This window comes from Saccopteryx bilineata, chromosome 1 (assembly GCF_036850765.1).
Source record: "Saccopteryx bilineata isolate mSacBil1 chromosome 1, mSacBil1_pri_phased_curated, whole genome shotgun sequence".
NCBI lineage: Eukaryota > Metazoa > Chordata > Mammalia > Chiroptera > Emballonuridae > Saccopteryx > Saccopteryx bilineata.
The window spans coordinates 160,563,509-160,584,138 of record NC_089490.1 but is presented as its reverse complement, the minus strand read 5'-3'; the positions used below and the strand labels follow the sequence as shown (position 1 = coordinate 160,584,138).

The following is a 20,630-nucleotide window of genomic DNA, read 5'->3' as shown; positions in this document are numbered from 1 at the left end:
CCAGGCAGAGGCAGTGGCAACCTCATAGCTGGATCATCAGGCTGCTAATTCAAGAAGGAGAAACTAGGAGAGAGGCTCCGGGAAAATGGACTCTCTCATTGTTGGAGCCTGCAAATGCTAACAAGCCTTGACTACCAATGAGACTGAAGCCTAATATATGACATCGCCGTAGAGTCTCATCAACTGCAAATCTCTACCTAAGCATGACACAGGGGCAGAGCCTGGGGTACAGAGTCATTGACCAGGAAGAGGGAGAGGAAAGAAAAAGGAAGAAGTTAACCTCTCAAAATCAAGAAAAATCCACAGACTTTATAACTTGTTCCACTATTTTTTTTTGTTTCTTTCATCTTCTTGCCTTTATTATTATTATTTCTATTTCCTCCACCTTGGTCCTTTTATTCTCTGCCCGTCTTATTCTTTCCTCTTCTTGAACTACACTACCTATAAGTGTTACATTTTATTTCTTTTCTTCTTCCTTACTCTCCATGAGGGTTACACTCCAAAACCCTTAACTCTCTCTCTTTGTTTTTTTATTTTTTCTTCTTTTCCTTTTCCCCTTTTTCTTATTTCTACCTCTCTATTAGTTTCTTCTTTTCTCCTTTTACTTTTCCTCTCATTCAATCCTCAATCACGAACAAATTATTTAATTTGAGACTCAAATTTTTTTGTGTGGAATTTTGGGTGCTTTTTACTTTGCTTTTTAACTCATTAGCATTCCTCCCAACCCAGGATCTCCATTCTATTTAGTTTTTGCTCCACTTAATACAATAGTTATTTTTTTTCCTTTTTCCTGTTTCCCTCTTATCCCTCTCATTATATCTATTAGTTGACCATCACTTACAAGCAAATCATTTTGTACTTGACCCAAATTTTTTCCTTTTTTGCATTTTGTGGGTCCCTACTTCCTTTTTTGCCCCTTGAACACTTCCCCCCAACTCAGGCCCTCTGTTATAGGCAGTTTTTGTTCCATTTAGCATAATATAATTCACAGTTCATCATGATATTTTCCTAAGGAGGAGGGTAGAGAAGGGGAAGAGAAGAAAGAAAAGGGGGGGGATAATAAATTATTATTTTTGTGTGTGTGCTTTTTTTCCAAATTTTTTTCACTTCTTTTTTTTAACTTTTTATTCTTTATTAATTCTCATTAGTGCTATCAACAAGACCACCCTCAGATGCCATTAAGAAAAAGGAGATCAAGGTGAGACCTGAAGATGGCAGCAGAGTAGGCAGATGCACAGATGACCAGCTCACACCACCGAACTGGATTATAAACTAATTTATGAACAATCAGCATGAAAAACCAAATCTGGACTACAAGAACAGCTTTCAAAAATCAAGGAGCACGCAAGAAGCCACAACAAACCTGGTAGAGAGCGCCTGAATCTCCCCTGCTTACAGGAACAGGGGGGGGCAGTGAGGCTGGGCTCTCAATTCCAAGGATAAAGAGCAGTAAATATTGCTCACAGCCACTTACCTGGCGACCAGGGAACAAGGAGTGTTGAAAGGGCCCACTTGTCTTCCAAAAAGAAAGGAGAAAGAGAGAGACGAATGGTGAGGGGGAGAGGAATATAGATGATGACATAAAAAGCTGACTCATTCAGTGCTGGAGGCGGCCATAACTGGGGGAGGGGCTGATCCTTCCACAAAGCAAAATACAAAAGTACTTCCAGGTCAAAGAGATACAGACATCTCTCCAGCTCCAATCAGCGCAACAAGACACAGCTGAAAACAAGAAGTGGGGAGGAGGGGCAGTAACTCAGGTCTCCTTGGAGATCTGAGATACACCTCCCCCTACTGAAGCTGAGAAAGCAACCCGCCCCCAGAGAGATTAACTGGCAGAAGAGGATTTCAAAGCCTCAGGTCAAACCCACCGCATTCCTGGATATAGTTTCAAATAAGCCCCCTGCTGAGATCAGCAAACAAGACAATCACCTGTTAAGAAAACAAACAAATCAAGACTTCGAAGAGGCCCAAATCCTAAAGTGGATTACAAATAATAGCTGAAGCCAACCCAAGAAGACTTAGAAACAACTCAAGTAAAAACTAGAGACAGACAACACCAAGCCTAGACTCAACCAGTTCTACAAAGAAAACACGCAGATACCCAGGCACAATGAGAAGACAAAGAAGTGCAATCCAAATGAAACCACAAAAGAGACCTTCAGGAGATGAACTGAGTGATATGAAAATAATCAAACTTCTGGATGTGGAGTTTAAAATAATGATTGTAAGGATGTTTAGGGATTTTAGAACAACAATGGATGATCATCACGAACACCTAAATAAAGAAATAGCAAGTATAAAAAAGGATATTGAAATATTAAAAAAGAATCAGTCGGAGATGACAAATACAATATCAGAAATGAAGACCACAATAGAAGGAATTAAAAACAGGATGGATACAGCTGAGGATCGAATCAGTGAGTTGGAGGACAACTGGAATGAAGGCATGAAAGCAGAGAAGAAAATAGAAAAGAGACTCAAAAAGTCAGAGGAAACTCTTAGAGAGCTCTGTGACAACATGAAGAGAAATAACATCCGCATCATAGGGGTTCCTGAAGAAGAAGAAAAAGAACAAGGGATAGAAACTTTGTTCAATCATATCATAGCTGAAAATTTCCCAAAATTAATGCAAGTGAAACTCTCACAAGTCCAAGAAGCACAGAGGACTCCATTAAAGAGAAACCCAAAGAAACCTACACCAAGACACATCATAATTAAAATACCAAAGCTAAGCGATAAAGAGAAAATATTAAAAGCCGCAAGAGAAAAAAAAGTTATCACCTACAAAGGAGCCCCCATAAGGATGACATCCGACTTCTCAACAGAAACACTTGAGGCCAGAAGGGAATGGCAAGAAATATTCAAAGTAATGCAGAACAAGAACCTACAACCAAGACTACTTTATCCAGCAAGGCTATCATCTAAAATTGAAGGGGAAATAAAAAGTTTCCCAGACAAAAAAAACTCAAGGAATTCATTACAACCAAACCAATGCTGCAGGAAATGTTAAGGGGCATGGTGTAAACAGACCAAAGTGGGAAAAGAATATAGCAAAAGAGAAATACAGCTTTAAAGAATAAAATGGCAATAAACAATTACGTGTCAATAATAACCCTAAATGTAAATGGATTAAATGATCCAATCAAAAGACATAGGGTAGCTGCATGGATAAGAAAACAGGACCCATACATATGCTGTCTACAAGAGACACACCTTAAAACAAAAGATGCACATAGGTTGAAGGTAAAAGGATGGAAAAAAACATTTCATGCAAATGGAAATGAAAAAAAAAGCTGGGGTAGCAATACTTATATCAGACAAAATGAACTTTAAAACAAAGAACATAGTAAGAGATAAAGAAGGCCACTACATAAAGATAAAGGGAGCAATTCAACAGAAAGATATAACTATTATAAATATCTACGCACCTAATATAGGAGCACCTAAATATATAAAGCAGACTTTGATGGATCTAAAGAGTGAGATCAACAGCAACACTATAATAGTAGGGGATTTTAATACCCCACTAACATCACTAGATACAGCAGACTTAAAGGACACACTAGATCAACTCAATTTAATAGATATCTACAGAACCTTTCACCCTAAAGCAGCAGAATATACATTCTTTTCAAGTGCTCATGGTACATTCTCTAGGATAGACCACATGTTAGGGCACAAAAGTGCTCTCAACAAATTTAAGAAGATTGAAATCATATCAAACACTTTCTCTGATCACAATGGCATGAAACTAGTAATCAACCACAACAGAAAAGCTCAAAAATTCTCAAACACATGGAAACTAAATAGCAGGTTGTTAAATAACGAATGGTTTAAGACTGAGATCAAAGAGGAAATAAAAGAATTCCTAGAAATGAATGATAACGAGCATACAACAACTCAAAATTTATGGGACACAGCAAAAGCAGTACTGAGAGGGAAGTTCATAGCACTACAGGCACACTTTAAGAAGCTAGAAAAAGCTCAAATAAACAACTTAACCCTGCATCTAAAAGAACTAGTAAAAGAACAGCAAGTAAAGCCTAACTGTAGTAGAAGGAAGGAAATAATAAAGATCAAGCAGAAATAAATGACATAGAGACTAAAGAAACAATACAGAGGATTAATGAAACTAGGAGCTGGTTCTTTAAAAAGGTAAACAAGATTGATGAACCTTTAACTAGACTCACCAAGAAAAGGAGAGGGAGGACTCAAATAAATAAAATTAGAAATGAGAGGGGAGAAATAACAACTGACACAACCGAAATACAAAGGATTGTAAGAAAATACTATGAAGAACTGTATGCCAAAAAACTAGACAACCTAGATGAAATGGACAAATTCCTTGAAACATACAAGCTTCCAAAAATCAGTCTGGAAGAATCAGAAAACCTAAACAGACCGATTACACCAAATGAGATCAAAACGGTTATCAAAAAGTTCCCAACAAAGAAAAATCCTGGGCCAGATGGATTTACAAGTGAATTCTACCAACTATTCAAAGAAGAACTAACTCCTATCCTTCTCAAGCTATTTCAAAAAATTCAAGAGGAAGGAAGACTGCCAAGCTCCTTTTATGAGGCGAGCATAATTCTGATTCCAAAACCAGGCAAAGACAACACAAAGAAAGAAAATTATAGGCCAATATCTCTGATGAATATAGATGCTAAAATCCTCAACAAAATATTAGCAAACTGGATCCAACAATATATGGAAAAAATCATACACCATGATCAAGTGGGATTTATTCTGGGGAGGCAAGGCTGGTACAATATTTGCAAATCTATCAATGTTATTCATCACATAAATGAAAGGAAGGAGAAAAACCACATGATAATTTCAATAGATGAAGAAAAAGCATTTGATAAAATCCAGCACCCATTCATGATCAAAACTCTCAGCAAAGTGGGAATACAGGGAACATACCTCAACATGATAAAAGCCATCTATGAGAAACCCACAGCCAACATCATACTCAATGAGCAAAAATTAAAAGCAATCTCCTTAAGATCAGGAACAAGGCAGGGGTGCCCCCTTTCACCACTCTTATTCAACACAGTCCTGGAAGTCCTAGCCACAGCAATCAGACAAGAAGAAGAAATAAAAGGCATTCAAGTTGGAAAAGAAGAAGTAAAGCTATCATTATTTGCAGATGATATGATATTGTATATAGAAAATCCTAAAGTCTCAGTCAAAAAACTACTGGATCTGATAAATGAATTCAGCAAGGTGGCAGGATATAAAATTAATACTCAGAAATCAGAGGCATTTTTATACACCAACAATGAACAATCAGAAAGAGAAATTAAGGAAACAATCCCTTTTACTATTGCAACCAAAAAAATAAAGTACCTAGGAGTACATTTAACCAAGGAGACTAAAGACTTGTACTCGGAAAATTATAAAACATTGATAAAAGAAATCAAGGAAGATAGAAACAAGTGGAAGCATATACCATGCTCATAGTCAGGAAGAATAAACATCATTAAAATGTCTATATTACCCAAAGTAATTTATAAATTCAATGCAATACCAATTAAAATACCAGTGACATACTTTAAAGATATAGATCACATATTCTAAAAATTTATACGGAACCAAAAGAGAACACGAATAGCCTCAGCAATCTTTTTTTTTTTTTTTTGAATTTTATAAGTTTTATTGCAAACCTACGCAGGGACTGCAGGCAACCCATGCGAGGGAGCACTGCAGCCAGCCTCAGCAATCTTAAAAAAGAAGAATAAAGTGGGAGGTATCACACTTCCTGATATCAAGCTATACTACAAGGCCATTGTACTCAAAACAGCCTGGTACTGGCATAAGAACAGGCACATAGATCAATGGAACAGAACAAAGAACCCAGAAATAAACCCACAGCTCTATGAACAACTGATATTTGACAAAGGAGGTAAGAAAATACAATGAAGTAAAGACAGCCTCTTCAACAAATGGTGTTGGGAAAATTGGACAACAACCTGCAAAAAAATGAAACTAGATCACCAGCTTACACCATTCACAAAAATAAACTCAAAATGGATAAAAGACTTAAATGTAAGGCGTGAAACCATAAGCATCTTAGAAGAAAACATAGGCAGTAAGCTCTCTGACATCTCTCACAGCGATATATTTGCTGAATCATCTCCAAGGGGAAGTGAAATAAAAGATAGGATAAACAAATGGGACTATATCAATTTAAAAAGCTTTTGCATGGCCAAAGACAATAAGAACAGAATAAAAAGACAAACTACACAATGGGAGAACATATTTGACAGTATGTCTGATAAGGGGTTAATAACCAAAATTTATAAAGAACTTGTAAATCTCAACACCAGAAAAACAAACAATCCAATCAAAAAATGGGCAAAAGAAATGAATAGACACTTCTCTAAAGAGGATATACACTGCCTGACCTGTGATGGCGCAGTGGATAAAGCGTCATTCTGGAAACACTGAGGTCACCTGTTCAAAACCCTGGCTTTCCTGGTCAAGGTACATATGGGAGTTGATGCTTCCTGCTTCTCCCCCTTCTCTCTCTCTCTCTCTCTCTCTCTCTCTTTCTCTTTCTCTCTCTCTCCCCTCTCCTCTCTAAAATAAAAAAAATAAAATAAAAAATAAAAAAAGAGTATATACCAATATACTCATATGCCAATAGGCATATGAAAAAATGCTCACAGCCAGGGCACACAGGAGAAGCGCCCATTTGCTTCTCCACCCCTCTGCCGCACTTTCCTCCCTGTCTCTCTCTTCCCCTCCCGCAGCCAAGGCTCCATTGTAGCAAAGATGGCCCGGGCGCTGGGGATGGCTCTGTGGCCTCTGCCTCAGGCGCTAGAGTGGCTCTGGTCGCAACATGGCGACGCCCAGGATGGGCAGAGCATCACCCCCTGGTGGGCAGAGCGTCGCCCCTGGTGGGCGTGCCGGGTGGATCCCGGTCGGGCGCATGCGGGAGTCTGTCTGACTGTCTCTCCCTGTTTCCAGCTTCAGAAAAATGAAAAAGAAAAAGAAAAAAAAAATGCTCAACATCATTAATCATTAGAGAAATGCAAATTAAAACCACAATGAGATATCACCTCACACTGGTTAGAATGGCGCTCATCAACAACACAACACAGAATAAGTGCTGGCGAGGATGTGGAGAAAAGGGAACCCTCCTGCATTGCTGGTGGGAATGCAGACTGGTGCAGCCTCTGTGGAAAACAGTATGGAGATTCCTCAAAAAATTGAAAATCGACCTGCCTTTTGACCCAGCCATCCCACTTTTAGGAATATACCCCAAGGACACCATAGAATGGTTCCAGAAGGAGAAATGCACCCCCATGTTTATAGCAGCATTGTTCACAATAGCGAAGATCTGGAAACAGCCCAAGTGTCTGTCAGAGGACGAGTGGATTAAAAAGCTTTGGTACATATATACTATGGAATACTATTCAGCCATAAGAAATGATGACATCGGATCATTTACAATAACATGGATGGACCTTGATAACATTATACGGAGTGAAATAAGTAAATTAGAAAAAAACTAAGAACTATATGAACTAATGCATAGATGGGACATAAAAATGAGACTTAGAGACATGGACAAGAATGTGATGGTAACAGGGCGTGGGGTGGAGGGGTGGGGAAGGGGCAAGGAAGAAGAGGGAGGGAGTGGGGGGAGGGTAGGGGCACAAAGAAAACCAGATAGAAGGTGACAGAGGACGATTTGACTTTGAGTGAGGGGTATGCAGCATAATCAAAGGTCAAAATAATCTGGAGATGTTTTCTCAGAACATATGTACCCTGATTTGTCAATGTCACTGCATTAAAATTAATAAAAATAAGATTTTAAAAAAAAGAAAAAGGAGATCAAATATCATGGATACAAAAGATAGAGAAGTAGCACAGATAGATGTGGAAAAAATCTATGGAGAAAAAATTTAATATATTGAAAACTTTGGAGCTAAATGAAAGAGAATTTAAAATAGAAATCCTAAAAATACTCAGAGATATACAAGAAAACACAGATAGGCAATTTAGGGAGCTCAGAAAACAACTCAATGAACACAAAGAATGTATTACCAAGGAAATTGAAACTATAAAAACAAATCAAACAGAGATGAAAAACTCAATTCATGAACTGAAAAACGAGGTAACAAGCTTAGCTAATAGAACAGGCCAGATAGAAGGTAGGATTAGTGACATAGAAGACAAGCAACTTCAGGCACAACAGAGAGAAGAAGAGAGAGACTCAAAAATTTTTAAAAATGAGAAAGCCCTACAGGAATTGTCTGACTCCATCAAAAAGAATAACATGGCCCTGGCCGGTTGGCTCAGTGGTAGAGCGTCAGCCTGGTGTGCAGAAGTCCCGGGTTCGATTCCTGGCCAGGGCACACAGGAGAAGTGCCCATTTGCTTCTCCACCCCTCCCCTCTCCTTCCTCTCTGTCTCTCTCTTCCCCTCCCGCAGCCAAGGCTCCATTGAAGCAAAGATGGCCCGGGCACTGGGGATGGCTCCATGGCCTCTGCCTCAAGCGCTAGAGTGGCTCTGGTTGCAACAGAGCAACGCCCCAGATGGGTAGAGAATCGCCCCCTGGTGGGCGTGCCGGGTGGATCCTGGTCGGGCGCATGCGGGAGTCTGTCTGACTGCCTCCCCGTTTTCAGCTTCAGAAAAAAAAAAGAAAAGAAAAGAATAACATAAGAATAATAGGTATATCAGAGGGAGAAGAGAGAGAAAATGGAATGGAGAATATATTCAAACAAATAATAGACGAGAACTTACCAAGCCTGTGGAAAGAACTAAAGCCGCAAATTCAAGAAGCAAATAGAACACTGAATTTTCTTAAGGCATATCATAATGAAAATGGCACAAACCAACGACAAAGAAAAAATTCTCAATGCAGCCAGGGAAAAGGATAATACAACATATAAAGGAAGGCCTATTAGATTATCATCAGATTTCTCAGCAGAAACTCTACAAACTAGAAGAGAGTGGACCCCAATATTTAAAGCCCTGAAAGAGAGGAACTTTCAGCCAAGAATACTATACCCATCAAAGATATCCTTCAAATACGAAGGAGTAATAAAAACATTCACAAATACAGAAAAAGATGAGGAAATTTATCATCAGAAAACCCCCACTCCAGGAAATACTAAAGGGGATTCAAAGAATAAAACAAAACCACAAGTAAAAGCTCCACCAAGAACACAGTAAAACCAAATTTAAACTGTAACAACAAAAGCAAAAAAAAGGGGAGAGTAACATTAACAGTAGCAAAGGACGATGAAGTGCAGAAACACTCATAAGATAGGGTACTACAATGAATATGGTAGATACCCTTTTCACTACTTAATGAAAACCACCCTTGAACAAACCACCACAGAATCACATGACTTAAAAAAGGTAGCAACAGAGGAAAGAAGTATGGAATACAAACAAACAAAAACAAATGATAGAAAAACAAAAGAGAAGAATCAAACAAGATACAAAACTAACAGAAAGCAATTTATAAAATGGCAATAGGGAACCCACAAGTGTCAATAATTACACTAAATGTAAATGGATTAAACTCACCAATAAAAAGACACAAAGTAGCAGAATGGATTAAAAAAGAAAATCCAACTGTATGCTGCCTATAAGAAACACATCTAAGCAACAAGGATAAAAATAAATTCAAAGTGAAAGGCTGGAAAACATTACTCCAAGCAAATAACATTAAAAAAAAAAAGCAGGTATAGCAATACTCATATCTGATAATGCTGACTATAAGAGAGAAAAAGTACTCAGAGACAAAAATGGTCATTTCATAATGATTAAGGGGACACTGAATCAAGAAGACATAACAATCCTTAATATATATGCACCAAACCAAGGAGCACCAAAATATATAAGACAGCTACTTATTGACCTAAAAACAAAAACTGACAAAAATATAATCATACTTGGAGACCTCAATATACCGCTGACGGCTCTAGATTGGTCATCCAAACAGAGAATCAATAAAGATATATGGACCTTAAATGAAACACTAGAGCACCTGGATATGATAGACATCTACAGGACACTTCATCCCAAAGTGACAGAGTATACATTTTTCTCTAGTGTACATGGAACATTCTCAAGAATTGACCATATGTTGGGTCACAAAAATAACATCAGCAAATTCAGAAAAATTGAAATTGTACCAAGCATATTTTCTGATCATAAAGCCTTGAAACTAGAATTCAACTACAAAAAAAGAGGGGAAAAAACTCACAAAAATGTGGAAACTAAACAACATACTTTTAAAAAATGAATGGGTCAAAGAAGAAATAAGCGCAGAAATCAAAAGATATATACAGACAAATGAAAATGACAATACGACATATCAGAATCTCTGGGATGCAGCAAAAGCAGTAATAAGAGGGAAGTTCATATCACTTCAGGCATATATGAACAAACAAGAGAGAGCCCAAGTGAACCACTTAACTTCACACCTTAAGGAACTAGAAAAAGAAGAACAAAGACAACCCAACACCAGCCGAAGAAAGCATCAACGTGGAACACTGAGGTCACTGGTTCAAAACCCTGGGCTTGCCTGGTCAAAGCACATAAGGGAGTTGATGCTTCCTATTCCTCCCCCCCTCTTCTTTCTCTCTCTCTCTCTCTCTGTCTCTCCCTTCTCTAAAATAAATAAATAAAATCTTTAAAAAGAGATAGAGAGAAACATATTGTTGTTCCACTTATGCATTTGTGCATTCATTGGTTGATTTTCGTATGTGCCCTAAGGATCAAAGCTGCAACCTTGGTGTATGAGGACAACACTCTAACCAACTGGAGCTACCCAGCCAGGGCCTAATGCTCCCATTCTATAGGAGAGGAAACTGAGGAATTGAGACGTTCCTCTGCCTGTGGCCATTTGGATAGTGACAGTCTTAGACCTGTTTCCTTACCTAAGTCTTTGCATCATGCTATTATCACTTCCCTTGCTATTTAAGATGGGAAAAAATGCTTTCTTGGGTTTTTCTCACTCATGTGTTTTGTATAAATGGCCAGTATGTGTTATGAAGTAATAAATGCTTGCTGTAAGAAAAGACCAATGACAATTGGCCCTTGATGATCACAATGAATTGTTCGATGTTCCCTTAGTCCCTTTGTTCTCCACCTCCTACCCCAACAGAAAAAGAAGGGACACTGAATGGATTAGTAGGAGTCCTCCCTTATGGGTTACCTGGTTGCTTTATAAATAGGAAATTGTAATCAGGCCACATGTAGGCAAAAGAAAAGGAGCGAGTTATAAGAGCTGGATTAGGTACTTTATCAACCAGAGAATTGCAGATATTTTGTGGGATGTGGAAGATGAAGTTTTCAGGGTTCTGAGGAATCCTCAAAAGAAAACAACAGCATTCTTTGCAGGATGCATTCAACTGGCAACTTACTAAGCAACTTCCGTTTTCTCTGTGAGCCTCATTTATAGGCTGTAATGTTACACATTTCCACTAGAGGTCAGCACTTACCCGTTTATGTTATTTTTTAATTAAATGTATTGCAGTGACATTGGTTAAAATTATATGTTTCAATCATACATTTCTATGATACATGATATGTATATTGCATTGTGTTCCCACCACCCAAAGTAAAATCATCTCTGTCATCGTATACAGGGAAGGACAAAAGTAGGTTAAAGTACCGGTCATCATTACCTAAAAGATAAATCATAGGTAAGTATATGAAATAATAATAATAACAATAATAAAACAAACAATATAAAGAAATTATTAATAATTTATAAACAATAATTTATAAACAATAATACAAGAATAAACTATGTGCTTCACATACAACTGTAAACATACTTTTGCCCACCCCTGTATTTTACCCCCTTTACCCTTTACGCCTCCTATGCCCCTTCCTTCTGGTAACCGCCATACTATTGTCTGTGTCTATGAGTTTCCATTTACCCACTTCTAAAGCAGACTTTCCATCACTTTTATCTCGAGACTAAACTGCCTTGAGATATTTTGTCTGCCAAACAAACTAAATTTATTAAGAAATAATTAACTTTGGTCGGGCCTGTGGTGGCTCAGTGGATAAAGCATTGACCTGGAACGCTGAGGTCACTGATTCGAAACCCTGGGCTTGCCCGGTCAAAGCATATATAACAAAGCAATCAATGAACAACTAAAGTGAAGCAACTTTTGATGCTTCTCGCCCACCTACCCCTCTCTCTATAAAATCAATAAACAAAATTTAAAAAAAAAATCATTTGGATTTGTTTACAAAAGACATAAATAATGGCCATCATACATTTCAGATCACTCTGATATAACCAGTGTTATTAAATTCCAGCACTGCCCCCCAAATTTTTTTTAGCTGTCCTCACAGGGAAAAGTAAAATAACCACTGATGTTTTGAAATGCTGAAAATTAAAAGAAATAAAGACAGAAAGGAGGTAGGAAGGGAAGAAGGAAGGAAGAAAAGAAAGAGTAGGAAAGAAAGAGAAAAAGGAAGAAACCAAGGGAGGGAGAAAGGAAGAGAAGGAGGAAGTCTGAGACCCATATGACTTTCCATTCCCCTGGGATTCAGAGGCCCTCATTTTGAGAAACATCAATTTTAATCAGAGTTAATTAAATTTAAACATCAATTTAATGTGACTATCTTGTCTGAGTTGGCTAATTATTTTCATTTTCAAAGTAAGACAGGCATGTGTCCTTTTGTAGGGCTTCTTAATCTATCCTTGGGTTGGGGAAGGACTAAATATGTGCTGAAGAAATCTGGCTCAAGCAAGCTCCTAACCACAAGTTCTTGGCCAATAATGGATGTCTTGAATTTGGAGTGGTGGTATTTGGCACCAGCTGAATTTCAGGATCTATCCACATTTTGGTGCCACAAGCTTCTAGGAAGGAGACATCAGGCCAACTGGAGGCAAAATGAAGTTAACCACCTTGACAAGGTTGTAATCTACTTGAGGTCAAGACTCTCTATATGTATTCTATGTCACTTTTTATCCAATATCACTACAGCATTTGGCATACACTCTAAATGGATTGGTGATAAGGTATTAAAAACCAATAAGTACTATAAGCTACCTAATGACAAAGACATCAATTCTCCAATCTATGATTTTTTTTTTTTTTTTTTTTTTTGTGGCAGAGACAGAGAGAGTCAGAGAGAGGGACAGATAGGGACAGACAGACAGGAAGGGAGAGAGATGAGAAACATCAATTCTTCGTTGAGGCTCCTTAGTTGTTCATTGATGATTTCTGACTGAGTGACCCCTTGCTCTAGTCAGAGACCTTGGGCTCAAGCTGGCAACCTCAGGGTCTCGAACCTGGGTCCTCCACATCCCAGTCCGACGCTCTATCCACTGCGCCACCGCCTGGTTTAGGCTCCAATCTATGATTTTTAAGGTACTTGTGGAAATGGGTAATGAACTTATACATCTATGATTTAGATACATGATTCATGTTCAATGCACAAGTTAAGACTTTAACAATTGACTCTGGTTGGGTAGCTCAGTTAGAGCATCATTCTGATACACTCAGGTTTCAGGTTCAATCCCGTCAGTAGTAGTACGACAAATTGATGTTTCTCTCTTCCCCACCCCCCTACAAATAAATCAATCAATAAAATGCTCTGTTACTATTCAAATAAAAATTATTTTAAAATTATTTTTTTATTTATTCATTTTAATGATGAGAGAGGGGAGAGAGAGAGAGAGAGAGAGAGAGAGAGAGAGAAGAGGGGGAGGAGCAGGAAGCATCAACTCCCATATGTGCCTTGACCAGGCAAGCCCAGGGTTTTGAACCATTGACCTCAGTGTTCCAGGTCGATGCTTGATCCACTGCGCCACCACCAGTCAGGCTAAAAATTATTTTTAAAAAGACTTTAACAGGTGACCTAACTCAGAGAATTTGAAAAGGAATATTACATACATTCTTTGCCTAGAACATTATGAAGGTTCACTGCTGGGCACTCTGACTACAGTAAAAAATATTGCTTGGTCACAAGGTGACGCTGTTGCCTAGGGTCAGCCTTGGCTTTGCCTCAGTACTAGCTTCAGCTGGGTCCTTGAGTGTTTGTCTCAATGGATGAGGTTAAATGACCCCAGATTCATTTTAATTACTCAATCAGGGAAAAGGAGAAGATGAGGGAGAGAACGATAAAAATCACAGCCAGACTCTTCACCTTGGGTTCATCTGAGACTCAATTTGATTTTATCAGAGGAGGAAGAGAGTGAAACAAATTTTACAGCTCATTTCCTTTTTCTGACAAGATTACTCAGCTAGCATTTTAAGTACAGTATAGTCTGGCTGGGCTCCATCCTATCTATAGTATGTCTCTATTCTGTGGGGTCATTAGTAAGACATGGCCAAGGTCCTATTCTTTGTGCAAGCTCTTATGACTGTTGTGTATATGCACAGGGGGAATAGAGGGAGGTTTCCAGAGCTGAGTTAAAAAGTCAGTCTGTCCCGGGTCCTGACCATGTTTTCAATAACACAAAGCAGGAAAGGTTGTCAAATATTTTGATCATGATTCAGAACCACTGAAATAGGCAGTTAACAATTGGCTACATCCAATTAAACAAAGTTAAATCTGCAATAAATGTAAAGTCTCAGACCTGGATCCAAATCAATGAGTGGCCCCAATTCAGCTTAACACCCCCACCCACCTTCCTCTGAACACTTTGGGTTTATTATTTACTCTGCACCATACTTTATTTAATCCTCACAACAGCCCTATGAAGAAACTGTGCTTAGCCCCATTTTTGTGGATGAGGAAAACTGAGGTTAATAACTTAGCTGATAGCACATAGCTGGTGGGATTCAAACATATCTTCCTCTCAGAGAAGGCTCTTTCCGTTTTGCCAGGGCAGCTTCTCCCACAAGCATCAGTAAAGGAGGTAGGGTCCATGGGAGGAGGGTTCCCTGGATGGGGGGGTCCCCTGGAAGGGGGATTCTTTGTGAGGATCCTCGAGGGGCTTCCACAGTGGTATGCTCATGGCTAGAATATTTACTCTAAGTTATTGTGACTCAGAGGCAGTACAACATAGTGGTTAAAGAAACACCGACTCTGGACCCAGCTGCCTGGTTTAAGAGTGAGTTCTGAACCTGGCCAGGGAGCACAGTTGGTAAGAGCATCTTCACCATATGCCAGGGTTGTGAGTTCGATTCCCCAGTCAGGGCACATACAAGAATCAATCAATGGGTGCACAAATGAAAGGGACAACAAAATGATGTTTCTCTCTCTTTCTCTTCCTTCCTTTCTCTCTAAAATCAATTAGTAAGTAAATTTTTTTAAAGAGTCAGCTCTGTCACTTACTAGCCATATTAACTTGAGCAAACAACCACTTTGTGCCTCAGTTTCCTCATTTATACATTAGAGATAATAATAATGCCTATTATAGAGTTGCTGTGGGAATTGAGTTAAATATAGGTAAAGCACCTTATATTGCGCTTACCCATTGGGAAAACTGTATTTTTGCTATTGTTTTCCCTCCAAAATTGTATTATTTGTTATTATTCTAATTAGATGAATCACAGTAATCAAATTCCTAAGCAAAGATGAAGTCAGAGAAAGCTTTAAATCAGCCAAACATTGTTTTGTTTTTTTACAGAGAGTCAGAGAGAGGGATAGATAGGGACAAACAGGAACAGAGAGAGATGAGAAGCATCAATCATTTTTTCGTTGCTACACCTTAGTTGTTCATTGATTGCTTTCTCATATGTGCCTTGACCATGGGACTACAGCAGACTGAGTAACCCCTTGCTCGAGCCAGCAACCTTGGGTCCAAGCCAGTAAACTTTTGCTCAAACCAGATGAGCCTGTGCTCAAGCTGGCGACCTCGGGGTCTCGAACCTGGGTCCTCTGCATCCCAGTCCGACGCTCTATCCACTGAGCCACCACCTGGTCAGGCTGTTTTGTCTTTTTAAAATTTGGTCTTTCTCGCTCTGGCTGGATAGCTCGGTTGGTTATAGCATCGTCCTAAAGTGCAGAGGTTGCCGGTTCGATCCTGGATCAAGGCACATACAGGAGCTGATCGATGTGCCTGTCTCTCTCTCTCTCTTTAGCTGAATTCAATAAATTAAAAAAAAAATTAATTTGATCTCTCTAGTGTTTTGTTGCTGCTGCTGCTGCTGTTTTTAATAAATCAAAACTGCTCTATCCTATGAGCCAGGGTACCTAGGCTTTTATGTGATTTAATGAAGAGAATCAATGGTTTCTATGTAAATACTTGATGTAATTCCAAAAAATGGTGGCATTTCCATCTCGGGACAGCACAAATACCAAAAAACTGAAAAACTTTTAAAAAGTCCCTTCCCATCATAGGACTCTTCTATTCCAGAATGACTTCGAGTTCTCAAGAACAACACACAAAACAAAGGCAGTTATAACTCTCACAGCACAGGATAAGGCGCCCCTTACTTTTTTTTTTTTTTTTTTTATATTTTACTTAATGCCATTGAACTGTATTCTTTAAAATGGTTGAAGTAGCCGATTTAGGTAACATGTATTTTGCCACCAAAAAGCTTTTTTTTTTTTTAAGGAAAAATCACCTAAAAGAGCTCAGCACTGGCCCTGGCCAGTGGGCTCAGTGGTAGAGCATCGGCCTGGCGTGCAGAGGTCCCGGGTTCGATTCTCGGCCAGGGCACACAGGGGAAGCACCCATCTGCTTCTCCACCACTCCCCCTCTCCTTTCTCTCTGTCTCTCTCTTCCCCTCCCGCAGCTGAGGCTCCATTGGAGCAAAGATGGCCTGGGCCCTGGGGATGGCTCCTTGGCCTCTGCCCCAGGCGCTAGAGTGGCTCTGGTCTCGACAGAGCGACGCCCCGGAGGGGCAGAGCATCGCCCCCTGGTGGGCAGAGCGTCGCCCCCTGGTGGGCGTGCCGGGTGGGTCCCGGTCAGGCGCATGCGGGAGTCTGTCTGACTGTCTCTCCCCGTTTCTAGCTTAAGAAAAATAAAAAAAATTTTAAAAAAAGAGCTCAGCACTGTCAGTCAGGTGAGTGAGAAGCCAGTTTTCAAGGCAGAAGCCAAGAAATATTCATTCTGGACTAAGCAAGGTGAACATCTTAGATTGCTTGTGAGCAAGCTGCACTTCAGAGCCAAACAGCAACATTAGCTTTGGGAAAAGTGATATGTTAATTGTGGCTTCCATTCAGCCTGACCAGGTGGTGGTGCAGTGATAGAGCGTTGGACTGGGATGTGGAGGACCCAGGTTCGAAACTCCGAGGTCACCAGCTTGAGCGCGGGCTCATCTGGTTTGAGCAAGGCTCACCAGCTTGAGCCCAAGGTCTCTGGCTAGAGCAAGGGGTCACTCGGTCTGCAGTCCCCCCCCCCATCAAGGCACATATGAGAAATCAATCAATGAACAAGTATGGAGGCACAACAAAGAATTGATGTTTCTCATCTCTCTCCCTTCCTATCTGTCCCTCGCTCTGACTCTCTCTGTCTCTGCTACAAAAAAAAATAAATAAAATTGTGGCTTCTTTTCAGACCCAGACCTCCCTTTCCAGTAGGAAGGTGAAGAAATCTCATGTGAGGGGGCTGCCTTCCTGTCCTCACACTTCTGACTGCCCCTAGACCAGCTGTCACCAGTTAGCGGACCCTCAAGATCATCCATCTGCCCAGAATTGAGGGACAAGGTGGGAATGCGGGTGTTCTCCTGGATGATCCTGGTCTCTTGTTGGAGTCCCTGTGTGGAATCTGTCTGGGATTCTACCACCTCAGCCATTGTCCAACCGAGCTTCAAGGGGCTGGGGGATTTTCATGCTGTTGCTGTTGGTAATGATGTAATTCTGGCTCCAGAAATGGCTCCAAGAGTCTGCTTCTTCCCAGACACACACCCAGTGCTAGATTGTCTCATTCAATTCCTTACTATCGTCTGAAGAGTCCTCTCAAACACAGAGCAGACCTCCGTTCCCCAAAAGGTCAAGTCAAGATATTGAAACCTGTTCCTCTTTTGGGTACCTGGTGGCTTGAAATTAACCCTAGCCTCCCCAGGGACTGGTTTCTCCTCAATGACTTTAATCTCATAAACAAGCCCCAAAATAAATACTTTCCAAAAAAAAATACTGAGAGTTGTCATTAAACTAAATGAGATGGTGCATAAGTAAGTGCTTAGAATAGTGCCTGGTTCATAGTTGGTGCTCAGGAAATATCTGCTTTCCATCTCCCATTTAGGCCATATGTAGCTAGACAATCAGAAGACTACAAAATCTTTAAATTAGTTCTATATCCTGAACTTGGTTTGATCAGGGGAACTACCAAAAATTCATTTATTTATAATTGTAAACTATTCAGTAGCAATTATGAAAAATTGCTTAACCATTGTTTATATAGAAACAGCTCATTAATTACAGGAAACACTCAGTAATGGTATAAAGGTGTGAAACGTGTTCCCCTTTATGGAGTACCTGTACTGTGAGCAGAATCGCCCTTCTTTTGAGAGAGCCACGTGTGAAGCTCTTTTTCTTTGAACGAGCCCTAAACTACCTGTGGGAGACTCTCAAGCCTTCTGCTCTTACCTCTGATTATTCTATTGCTGCAAAGCATCCATTCTCATGACTCCCCCGTCAACATGCCCCACCTTTTTTTTTTTTTTTACATGTAACTACATTTTATTTATTTGTATTCTAAATTGTTCAAGTACAGGTAACATTCAACATTATTCTATATTTGTTTCAGGCGTACAGTATAATGGCCAGACAACCCAATGATTTATATAGTGATTCCCCCAACACTACCAGCACCCACCTGGCACTGTACATAGCCATCACAATATTATTAACCATATTCTCCATGCTACCTACACCTTACCTCCTGTGACTGTTCTGTCGCTTCTTAATCCCTTCAGCTTTCTTAACCAGCCCCTTTATCTCTCTCCCATCTCGCAGCCCCTAGCTTGTTCTCTGTATCTAAGAGCCTGTCTTGATCAAAGTTATAAGGTCCACTTGTGGTCAAAGTGCTGGTTTCATGTTTCCACGGTTGTAGGTATCCTTCCATTATCTCATGTTATGTTCCATACAATGTTATTCTCTTGATAATCTAAGATTGCATTCTCAAAGTACCTTTGATTGCTTTTCTTCCAGGTGGCTAAATCCCTAGCACTGCTCTCGTCAAGTAGACCCTCAACACCAGGACTGGGTGAGGCAGCCAGGTGCTTCTGCTGAGGCGAACTGGGGAGCTAAGGCACAAACTTTAAGGTGGCACTTATGTTCAGGATACAAGTGTAACCACTGCCTTGAGATTGGGTGCCTCCTTAAATCTTTCATCCTAGGGACTTCCCTTGAGTCCCTCCTATAGATTATTTGTGTCCCCTTAGAATTCATGTTGAAAGTGAAGAACCATTGGGATCATCTTAAGCGGTAAGATGATCCTTTGGGAGGGAAGTGATTAGGTCATGAGGGTGCAGCCCTCCTCAATGAAATTAGTGTCCTTATAGAAAAGACCCCAGAGAGCTACCTTGTCCCTCTGCCAGGTGAGCACACAATGAGAAGATGTCATCTATGAACCAGGAAGCTGGGCCTCACCACACATGGAGTCTGCCTTGATCTCAGACTCCTCAGCCTCCAGAATTATGAAAAATAAAATTCTGTTGTTTATTTTCCTCAGTCTAGGGTATTCTTTTTTTTTTTTTTTTTCCTGAAGCTGGAAACGGGGAAAGACAGTCAGACAGACTCCCGCATGCGCCCGACCAGGATCCACCCAGCACGCCCACCAGGGGCAACGCTCTGCCCACCAGGGGGCGATGCTCCACCCCTCCGGGGCATCGCTCTGTTGTGACCAGAGCCACTCCAGCGCCTGGGGCAGAGACCAAGGAGCCATCCCCAGCGCCCGGGCCATCTCTGCTCCAATGGAGCTTTGGCTGCGGGAGGGGAAGAGAGAGACAGAGAGGAAGGAGGGGGGGGGTGGAGAAGCAAATGGGTGCTTCTCCTATGTGCCCTGGCTGGGAATCGAACCCGGGTCCCCCGCACGCCAGGCCGACGCTCTACTGCTGAGCCAACCGGCCAGGGCCTAGGGTATTCTTTTTTAATGTGAAAAATCTCATTTAAAAAAAAAAATTAGAGATGGAAGAGGGGAGAGAGAAACATCGACTTGGTCCTGTATGTACCCTGACCAGGGACCAACCCTTGCAACTTTTGCATATCTGATGGATGCATGAACCAACCAAGCTATCCAGCCAGGGCAGTCTGTGTGTGGGGGTTTTTTGTTTTGTTTTGTTTTGTTTTTGAGAGGAAGAAGGGACAAGATAGATAGATAGAGAGAGAGAGAGAGAGGTGTCAACTCATTGTTCCACTTAGTTGTGCACCCACTAATTGCTTCTTATACGAGCCTGGGCTGGGGCTTCAACTGTCAACCTTGAGGTCCAGCCAGTGCCCTCAGGATAGAGCCTGTGACCCTGGGATTGAGCCAGTGACCCCAGGATCGAGCTGGCCTCCTCAGCGCTCTGGGATGACACTCCATCCACTGCGCCACCAGCCAGGGCGGTCTGTGGTATTTTTGTTATAGCAGCCTGGACAGACTAAGATACCTCAGTCCCACCCTGTTCACTCTTCCTTTCCATTCCTACAACCGCAGTCCCAGCTCCTGATCAAATCACTGCAATGACTCTCTAACTCGGCTTCCCATTGCATCTCTTTTTGTCCTTTAAGACCAAAGTCACGTCTGTTGTTGCT

General features: G+C 40.6%; 1 long non-coding RNA gene across 1 annotated transcript in view; it reads right to left on the bottom strand.

The window, feature by feature from the left end:
• LOC136337487 (uncharacterized) overlaps positions 1-20,630 on the bottom strand; it is a 60,316-nt gene that overhangs the window by 8,624 nt on the left and 31,062 nt on the right. The gene's annotated exons all lie outside the window — the stretch shown is intronic.